This window comes from Numida meleagris, chromosome 4 (genome assembly GCF_002078875.1).
Source record: "Numida meleagris isolate 19003 breed g44 Domestic line chromosome 4, NumMel1.0, whole genome shotgun sequence".
Taxonomy (NCBI): Eukaryota; Metazoa; Chordata; class Aves; order Galliformes; family Numididae; genus Numida; species Numida meleagris.
In genome coordinates this window covers 42833868-42844503 of record NC_034412.1, presented here as the reverse complement: position 1 = coordinate 42844503, position 10636 = coordinate 42833868, and the positions used below count along the sequence as shown (strand labels likewise).

At 42.0% G+C, this 10636-nt stretch overlaps 1 long non-coding RNA gene across 1 annotated transcript; it reads right to left on the bottom strand.

Moving 5' to 3' along the window:
- Positions 5829–9205, bottom strand: LOC110398671. Its single transcript, XR_002438544.1, has 2 exons — positions 9057–9205; positions 5829–6336 (listed from the first exon to the last, which is right to left on the bottom strand). It is a non-coding gene; the product is annotated as an uncharacterized LOC110398671 (long non-coding RNA).

Genomic DNA, 10636 nt, shown 5'->3' with positions numbered 1-10636 from the left:
CAGGATCTGTTTTACGAATAGCTCCAAGGCTTTCAAAACTTAGGAAATCTCTAATCAGACACAACCTTGTTGAAACCTCTGCTTGCAGAGTGAAAAGGTCAGTTTCTGTATTTAAGTTTTTCTCTCTTACGTACACTGGACTTGCAAAATCCAGTAAAAAATGCTGAAGCTGGTAGTTCAAACAAATGTGTTTGTCTGACAGAACAATTTTTGGAACAAAATCTAGTTGCCAAACATACCCAGTGTAGTCACAGCAGAATAAAGCAGGTAGAGGAGTGGGGATCTTATTCAAAGACTCCCATACAGAACAGAATTTCTATACTTGCTCTTTCTGACTGTGACTCAATCTTACATGCCTCCAGTTGCAAGTTTTTGGAACTGTTGTGATCAGAATCTTTAATGGTGTTTTTTTTTTCTTCATGTATTAGGGCTATTTATGTACTCCTGTAGGGTACAGTGTCGAACAATTTATTTAATTCTTTTCAGGAAAGCCATGAACTTTTACTCCCTGATAAGTACATTCCTAATACATGGAAATAATGCAGTGTCCTGCTGCTCACAATGTGTTTGTCTTTTCCAGGAATTTTCCTAGATACATACAATTAGGATTACCTGGTTTGATTTCTTAATAAATTCATGCTTGTAACTTCTAGATAAACTGGAGTAGTTGTTTTTCAAACTGCAAAATTAAGGCAGTTAGGCTGGAGACGCAGTTGAGAAAGGGATTATGGTTAATATTGGTCACAGTAAATGCAGCTTTGATCAGATAGGTAGGTGTTGGTGGTGTTTGGGAGCTGGAGTTGGAAAGGTGAGTTGAATATCAGCAGTGGGAAACTGTGTACCTCAGGACCCCACATAACAAAGGCTGCATTGAGATACTTGTTAGGGAAGAATAGGGGACAAGATCAGAGTGGAAAAATTGCAGCAGGGTGATTTTTGTGGAGTCTGAAAAAAAATAGGAACAATTTAACAGCAAGGTGAGCAGTCAATACAAAACATGTCCCAGTAGAAACTCACCTATAGTTACTTATGTATCTCTGCTCCACAATAATGCCAGACTTTTTCCACACTGCTTGTTATTTTCCTCAGTCAACAGAGGAAAGAAATACATTTAGAATATATATTAATTTTTTTTGCCTTTTTTAATCGTTACCGAATAACTGCCTGGCAGTGTTAATAGTAACTAACTACAAATGATTGCTTATGGTTGTTGTCATATGTCCTACCAGGTTTCTCAAGGTTCAGTGAGAAATTAAACATCAAACAAACAAAAAAAGATTGCTATAGCTAAATGCAACAAACCAACCGAAGGATAGTTTATGGGGATTCACAGAGTAATACTCTTACCTCTGAGGGGTGTTTCTGCTGACCTCTGCTCCCTTTGTTCTATGATTATCCCTAATTATACATAATCTGGGGAAGGAGCCAGTTTTTGGGGATTATAGATTCCATTAAACTCATGTAAATGGATCAACTGGGTCAAAAGCTTATTTTTCTTGAACGGCACAGGCACATCACAGATGCTTTGCAGTCCCAAGGTGGTGATTCAGGAAAATCTGAATCAGGGAGGGAAAGAACAAAGAGCAAAGTCACTCATCATAGACCACTTTTGTTACTAACTGTGTAATATGTGCTTGGAAAAAAAAACAAACAGATTTCTATATTAGCTTAGGAAATCCAAGTAATGTATAGTGATTCTTGCACATCCTTGTATGTTTGTTTTCCTTATACTTAGGGTGTTTGCAGTATAAAAATAAAGAAGTAAGCTACTTACCCAGAGCTTAGAAAATACCCTCTGTATCTTCCAGTCACTCATCCTACCTGGTCACACAGTCACTACACAGACACTAACTCTATAAGCCTACCAGGATGTTATATCACTTCCTATGAAAGCTTTTGATGAAGGTGGCTCAATTAACACAGTAAGCAGGTTATCCCATTGCATAATTTCCTTGATAGTAAAAGTAGACAAGAACACAATCAACAAAATTTGTGTTGAGATCCATGTTTTTGTGGCACTTTGTTTCACTTAAGTTATTTCAAAATACTGTAATTAGACTAGCTTTTAAATTCTCATCTAAAGTTAAAGTGATGATTGCAGAAGCACTTGCTTTTTCAATCTTCGATGAAGTAGAAATAGAAGTAGCAAGAGATGTTAGAGAGTGGAGACCCTGTCCTTTTGTACTAGAGTATAAGAAGTCCTAACCAATTGTCACCCATGCCTGAGACCCAGCATTGTTCTTGTCTGTTGCCACCCAGGGTGCGGTGCCTGCAAGCACGCTGCCTGTTAGGAGTGGTCTTTTACCCAAACTCCCTACCTCTGTGCAGGAATGATTGGAAAAAACGCTGTAGGCCAATATCAGGTAGCAAACTGAGAACAACTTAATAGCGTAGACACCTGTATTTCTATACCGTGAAATGTTTGTGTGAACTGCTGGCTAGAGAGAACTCTTGATTAAGTGAGGCAGTTTCTGGCTTGTGAAAGCCTCTCTGGCCTGAGGGATTCATAAGAAGCTAAGGTTCTCCTGTTAGTGTGCATGGTGGTTATACGCCGACAGTTGGACTAGATGATTTTAGTGGTCTTTCCAACCTTTATGATTCTGTAGTAGATTTCTCCTCTCTTTGAACAAGTCTATGAAGAGCTTTCAGTGGAGAGCAGGCACAAATTAGTCTGGCAAACACATGAGGCTTTTTGGGTGGTTTTGGTTATTTGTCAATTGGGTGATGCCAGGTGAACAGTCCCTGGAGGGGGAGAGTAGTGTGGTCATTTAGAACAGTGCTGCGAGGTGGTAATGCCTTGTGATGCAAATGGATGGATTTGGCAAGAGGTGTATGGGGTTTAGGAAGCAAGGCTTAGCCTAGTGCCCCAGCCACATTAGAAGTTTCAAAGGAATATTTTTCCTCTGCCAAGTTGCCAGCAGGTCTGTGCAATATCAGTTCTAAGTTTAACAGATGAAGCAGTTCATTTTGGAACAGTTTTTCACCCAGAAGTCTGTTCTAAACATTTAAGTTTTAGATGTATTCCTTGAAAGTGTCTTTTGACAGATATTGTTACTTTGGCCATGGCCATGAAGTAGAACGATATCTTTTGAAGGATGTTTTCTGAAGTAGCATCACTGAAAGGCATGGAATATAGCCTGTAAGTAGAAGACAAATAAATATTTGAACGCATTACTCATTTTTTAGAACAACTGCTGAGTACTGTAGATCTTAACTCATAATTTTTGATTGTTGGTGCTTGACAAAGAATGAACCAAGTCGATTTCACAAAATGCTCATACATAATACAAATAATACTTACTAATCAACTAACTTTTATAATAAAGCTTTCTCCAGCAAAAGAATGTGACAGTGGTATTTGTCTTTTTGTTCTCTTTTAATTAACAAAGAACAACTAAGAATTGAAGCACAAAGCAATTATCTTTCAGTGCTGTTGTGAATTCTCCTCTGACTTCTCACCTTTGGGAATGTGACCGGTTACAGTGTAGGCAATGAGATTCTGTTGTGGGCAGGCTGAGAACTCTGAGGACCACTTGCTAGAGCTTTGTTGCCCAAAAGCTTTGTGGATGTCTCGATGGCAGATCAGGAAAGCATTTGGTGCACTGCTTAACAGTCGATGCCGCCTTTCTCTCTTGAGTGTACCAACGTAATGCTGAGAAACTGTATTCCACTATGATTGTGTGTGCTGCAGCTCTAGTGGTAGGAAACAGAAGAAGAGCCCATGAGAAAAGCAGAGGTGAAGCTTAAGCAGTAGGGGCTGAGAATGTGTGGAGGGGAAGAGGTGACAAGAGTGAGGCTTTCTCTCTCTGTTTAAAGAAAGTACACTCAAGTACCCAGTGAACAAGCTACCATACACCTCTTTCAATTGGTGCTGCCAAGAGAGGGGAGCTGTGGTGGATGAGTAGGGCCTTCTGAATACAGAAGTCTGAGAGGATGTGGGATGCAAAGGAGAATTCCTTTTTCGAGACAAATGGTCTGAGAAATCATGTTTACATACTTGCAATTGCTTGCATTAACTAGAAATTAATACCAGGAATAAAGTGGGACAGCATGATGCTTGTTTACAAGACAAATTGCCAACTCTTTGGGCCGGCTTGTTTAATTTGTGTTGATTCTTGCCTTTTATGATATTTTAGTTTAAGATGGTATATGTGTGCTGGTGGAAACTATTGGATTGTGAATTTGTACTTCAGGCTATTTATGCACTTTGAGGGTAAAAGCACCCTGTAAATTCACACGTTGTGTTTCATAGAGTAGTTCAAATGCGCGTGACTGTGGATACAAGCGCATGAATCCATCCAAGAGTACTGAGGGAGCTGGCGGAGGAGATAGATGATGGAAAGCAGCTTGGCTATCAGCGTTCCTGGTCAACTGGAGAGGTCCCAGAAGACTGGAAACTTGCCAATGTGACTCCCATCTACAAGAAGAATTGTAAGGAAGATCCGGGGAACTACAGGCCTGTCAGCCTGACCTTGGTGCCAGGGAAGGTTATGGAGCAGATTGTCCTGAGGGAGATCACGCGGCATTTGCAGGACAATGGGGGGATCAGGCCTAACCAGCATGGGTTTGTGAAGGGCAGGTCCTGCTTGACCAACCCAATCTCCTTCTATGATCGAGTGACCCTACTGGTGGATGAGGGAAAGGCTGTTGATGTGGTCTACCTAGACTTCAGCAAAGCCTTCAACGCTGTATCCCACAGTATTCTCCTGGAGAAGCTGGCAGCCTGTGGCTTGGACCGGTACACTCTTTGTGAGTAAGGAGCTGGCTGGAGGGCCGGGCCCAGGGAGTGGTGGTGAATGGAGTTAAATCCAGCTGGCGACCAGTCACGAGTGGTGTTCCCCAGGGGTTGGTGCTGGGGCCTGTCCTCTTCAATATCTTTATTGATGACCTGGATGAGGGCATCAAGAGCACCCTCAGTAAGTTTGCAGATGACACCAAGCTGGCAGGAAGTGTCGATCTGCCTGGGGGTAAAGAGGCCCTACAGAGAGATCTGGACAGGCTGGATCTCTGGGCTGACGCCAGTGGTGTGGGGTTCAACAAGACCAAGTGCCGGGTCCTGCACTTTAGCCGCAACAACCCCAGGCAATGCTACAGTCTTGGGGCAGAGTGGCTGGAAGACTGTGTAGAGGAAACAGACCTGGGTGTGCTGGTCGATGCTTGACTGAGCATGAGCCAGCAGTGTGTTCAGGTGGCCAAGAAGGCCAATGGCATCCTGGCTTGTATCAGAAATAGTGTTGCCAGTAGGAGTAGGGAAGTCATTGTCCCTCTGTACTCAGCCCTGGTGAGGCCCCACCTCGAGTACTGTGTCCAGTTTTGGGCCCCTCTCTGCAAGAAAGACATTGAGGCCCTGGAGCGTGTTCATAGGAGGGCGACAAAGCTGGTGAGGGGTCTGGAGCACAGGCCTTATGAGGAGCGGCTGAGGGAGCTGGGATTGTTCAGTCTGGAGAAGAGGAAGCTCAGGGGAGACCTCATTGCTTTCTATAACTACCTGAAGGGAGGTTGTAGTGAGCTGGGGGTTGGCCTCTTCTCTTCTATATCTAGTGCCAGGATGAGGGGAATGGCCTCAAGTTGCGCCAGGGGAAATTTAGGCTGGCCTTTAGGAAACACTACTTTTCTGAAAGAGTGGTCAAGTGCTGGAGTGGGCTGCCCAGGGAGGTGGTTGAGTCACTGTCCCTGGAGGTGTTCAAGAAATGTTTAGATATAGTGTTGAGAGACATAGTTTAGTGGGGTTATTGGTGGTAGGTGGATGGTTGGACTGGATGATCTTGTAGGTCTTTTCCAACCTAGCCAATTCTATGATTCTATGAATAAAGACACTGATCCAAGACTGTTGCTACTCGGCGTAGCTTTGCTGAAGCCAGTAGTGCCTCTCTAATTTATGCCAGCTGGAGATATGATCCATTCTGGCAAATCTGTTACAGCTGATGAGCAAACAGAAGCCTGATTTGTTCTTTCAGGCAGAAGACATTGTGTGGCTCTAATATTTTCGTGCATGTTTATGGATGGACACACCCACTCTTCTCTCTGTCTCTTTTCTCTGCTGGTTGCTCCAAGCCATTGAAATGCTCAAATTCCTGAGGAAATATGCTTCCGTGCCATTTTAAAAAAAGAACAGCATGTGGAAGCAAGGAATCCATGCAAGATAGGTGTTAAGACGTTTTCTCTGCAGCAGTCATAAGCAAGGTAGATAGTCTTTCTTAATCTGAAAAGCCTCCTTTCTTTCCAACTGATCCTCATACGCATTACAAATGTGTGGAAGACCAGTCTGGCCTCTTGCTTATTTGCTGTCCTCGAGCTGGGCTTTATCATGCTCTGGCTAAACACCAGCACTTTCACCTGAAATAAAAGATAGGCATATATTTACTTGAAATATAATGCAGTGGCTCTCTACCCCTTCCACAGAGGGTTTCAAGTGTTAATGTGCTAGTTAAATATTGCAACAGTTGCTACGCATTGAGCTCTTTTGTATCTTAAAGTGCATTGTTCTGTGCCAGCCATTGTATGTTCATTTCCGACTGCTGCTAAAGCCACATGTACTCTTGCTAGAGACACAGTCTGCTTCTTATTTTCTTTTCCGTGGCTTTTTTGGGTTTTGTCTGCAGCAGCACTCTTCATCAGCTGAATCTTAGGGTTGCCTAAGTCCTGGAATGGTGGCTTGCAGTTACAGTGTTGCCAGAGCAATGGGTGTCTCTGCTGGGCGTCTGTATGGCACTGGTATCTAACTCACCACCATCCGCTACCAGATACCGAGTCTGTTCAATTGTGGAGCATCCTGGAGCCACTGTTCGGCACAGAACAACTGATTTCACTTGAATGTCTAGCAAATGTGTCAGAGCATATAGAGTTTATAAAATCTGTGCTATCTGCAGCAGGACAGTTTATGCTTAATCTGACATAACATCTGTAAAAATGAAGTTTCCCTTTTCCTCCACTCTATCACTTCCCAAAAAATTGACAGTTTTGAACCTGCAGGGTGAATCTGTATGAATCAGCTCTGTGTAACTTGTGGCCAGTGTTTTTGATCTGGTAGCAGCCAGCCTAAAACTGTCTCATCAAATCCTGGCCCCAGGTATGTACTTTGTGATCAGGAGCACAGTATGGAAAACTGGGCTTCCTGCCTATCTAGCTGAAGGCAGAGTGCAAACACCAGTGTTGTTCAGAGCACTTGCTTTTAGGACAGTCAGAAACATGGCCAAGGGAAAGAAATACAGGGGACCCTCAATGATATGAAGTCATCTGTTGCCACTGCTTTTTAAAAATTATATATTTGTGTGTAATTGTTTTTCTGGGCATTCTAAAGAGCAAGAATGGCCTCGGGTGCAGATGAATACTTCCTTTTTTGCCTTTATGAGCCCCCTTGGAAGAGGTTGTAGTTTTGTTTCTCTGACGACTAGAAGTCATCATATAAACAGCTGTGGTACTGAAGAAAAGGATGTCAGTTATCTCTCTTGCAGGCAAAATGTTTCATGAGCTGTCTAAAGAGCTACTGACTGCTAGTGGCATCATTGCACTGTTCGGAGGCTCTGACAGAGTGCGGTGACCAAAATCTCATGCAAGACCACAGATCTCTCTGGATATAATGTTAGCAACTGCTATGGTGATTCGTTATGCAGCTATAGTGCTACTGTTTCTCTCAATTCCCCTTGCAGAGTTAATGAGAAAGAGTTGGATTGTGCAAACAACAGATTTTGAGCACTGGGGTCCTGAGATACTGAACCTAAAGGTACAACCAGAAGCCTTCCATGTCCAGAGGTCATTAGTTCCAACATTTGCTGTAGAATTCAAGGACACTGGCAGGAATTAATCAATAAAAGAGTTCTCCAGAAAACTGCACTTTCCTACTCCCTCTGTTCTTACTGAAGAGCTGAATTAAGTGAATGCCAAAAAGTCTACTGAAAAGGAGAGAACAGTGAAAGGCAAATATTGAATTCAAATACTTCTTAAAAAAGACCTCAGCACTGGCTTGTGTCTCATCTCAAATTCTGTCTTTCAGAGTGGATTAATCAAAAGTGGAACAAGGCAGACTGATTCCAGAGCAGGTTTTCACACATTAGTTATTCAGCAGTAGCTATTGCCGTGCACGGCTACTCTGTGCTGATCAGAGTTAACTTTCGAGTACAGACAGGCCCTTTCGTTAGTCATGAGTGAATTGCAAAAAACGTTTAACAAAGTCAGTGAGTTTAAGAAAAAAAATATATATAATGGCATTCTTAGTTCATTTTGGTTTTGCTTTTCATAAACATTTGTGAGCTGGCAATGAAAAACTATTTTCCAAGCAATAGGGAACCTTGTCAATTCTCCTATGGCAGTGGTTTCCGAAGTATTTAAACAAGCACTGTTTAAGTGCTTGATCTGAAGATCATTATTAAAGAATCAACAGTTTAGGGAGTCCTTGAAACTTAAATAATGTCTTATGAGCAGTACTCATAGCACTGCAAGTGTAATTTATTCCTGAGCAGTTTACTGAGTCAATCAAATGTTCATGGCTTCCACAAGGGGATTACAAAGAGAACTGCTGAAGACCTTAGCCTGCACGTTCTCGTTTGCCTGGACTATGGTCTTCACTAACTTCATTGCCACAAGTTCTTCCTTCAGTGCATATTAGTGCTGGTCTTTGAAGCTGAAGGAAAATGGAGTTACCAGTGCATTTTGTATCAGGTTTCAAATCAATGCCCAGTTTGTCATTGACATTTCAATGGGAATTGCCCTTCCTTATTCAAAGGATGGATTTTGGCAGCTGCTTCTTTAGTTAATCCTTTTAACTTAAAACATCAGCAGTACTATTTGGCTCTGCATGCAAGATTTCTGGGCAGCTACTCAAAACTTACTAAGCAATAATCTTTCTGATTAATCATTCACTGCAAACAGGTTACATAAATGGACTGATAACAGAGTCATGGGACTTTTTTTTTTCTGCTAGCGTTTTAAAAATGACTTCAGAAAGTTGAAAGCTAAGCAGTGCGAAATTAGTTTTTCTCTGCTGAGAGAAGCAAAAACTTTTTTTTTTTTGAAACTGATGGAGTTAGATCTCCCTCCGCCACTAGTGTGTCTCTTACCTTTTAAGGTAGATCATATTTTGGTAAATCCTTGGGTACTGAAGGAATGATGTGTGGCACTGCTATGTACGCTGCTGGCTGGCAGAGATTGCTACTGTTTGTTCTTGTGTTGTGTGGTTAGAAGGTGCTTAAGGTTTGTATGGTTCTTCCTCCTCCTTGTTTTAGTTTCCTGTTTGCCTCTTGCCTGAGACAATCTGGCCAGCCCACGTCACCACTTCTCCCTGTGAGCGATCTGCTCATCAGACTTCTGGTTGACTTGCCACAAAGCTCTGTGCTTGAGCGGCCTGCTGCAAGGCCTGTTCAGCAGGGTCTGCAACTGTGTTTGTTCTGTGAGGAGACATTGCATGTGAAGCAGTATTCATTTAGAGGAGGCAAAAAATAGAGCGATAGAAAATGCAGGTGTGCCATGCTGTAAAAACAAATACTGTATTTGGGCAAGCCATTGGGTTGCTTATTGTGTAAGTATAAAGCACTTTGAATTCAATAGAGGCTGGTCTGGCAAAACAGGAAAGAAAAAGTAGTCTTTCTTGAAGTAATTTACCATTCAGCAAATGTATGGGGGTTGTTACCTGACATGCTAGAAGTGCCACTTTGACTTCCAGTCCCCCAGCAATTGACTTGGGGATCTGGTTAAGGCAAGAGGATAGGCTGTGAAGAGACCCAGAGAAAGGGAAGGGGGAACTAATTGCACCCGTTTCTCTCCAGGCACTTTTTGGGGGATGAAGGAAAGGAAGCAAGCAGAGAGATGATTTATTTTTCTATATATTCTTTCATTTTCCTTGTCCTTGATACCTGTGGAAACACCTTTTTCTATAACAGCAGTAAGCTAATGTATTCTTGAATGCTTCATCTGCAGTTAGTAGCCTCTGTCTAAGCCCAATGCTCTCTTCATAAAACGTCTTTTGTTCCATTTCTCAAAGGTATAGAAAACAATGATTCCCTGTTTCACACTGAATGCAGTTACTGAACATAACTTGTTGCCTCACAAACGTTTTGCAATGTGTATGTATATGTGTTTCTATGTGTTTGTGTGAACATAAAAAGATACGTATCTCTACACACCCCTATGATTACATACGCATACTATTTACACATCTATGTCAGAATAAACTTTCTTACATCAGACTTAACTGACATAGAAAGTCATTATTTTTTTCACTGGAATTTCACAGCCTGTAGTAGTGTCCTCATTTGGCTCTGAGTTAAGAAAGAGGTATTAAATGCTGTGATTGTTTTTGCATAAATGCCTAAGCTGAAAGGGAATTTGGTTCTGTCTCATACACGCTTGTAGGACTTGTCTGTACTATAATGCTGATCTTCCAAGGTCCATGTGCAAAGTATATTCTTAGAGCCTAGTTTCTTTATGGTTTGCATGATCTGTCTTGACTAATAGAGAGCAAAATAAAGGTAACTTAACTGGGAGCTGATTATAGGCACTGTGGACAGAAATCTTTGTTCTCAAGAGCAAGCCACTGGAGTGTGTTAGAAGCATATTTTCCAGATGAACTCCTTTCCTGCCTTATTTTGTGACTAGAATGAAAAAAAACCTGATGAAACAGACACCAGAATTTTTCTTTTCA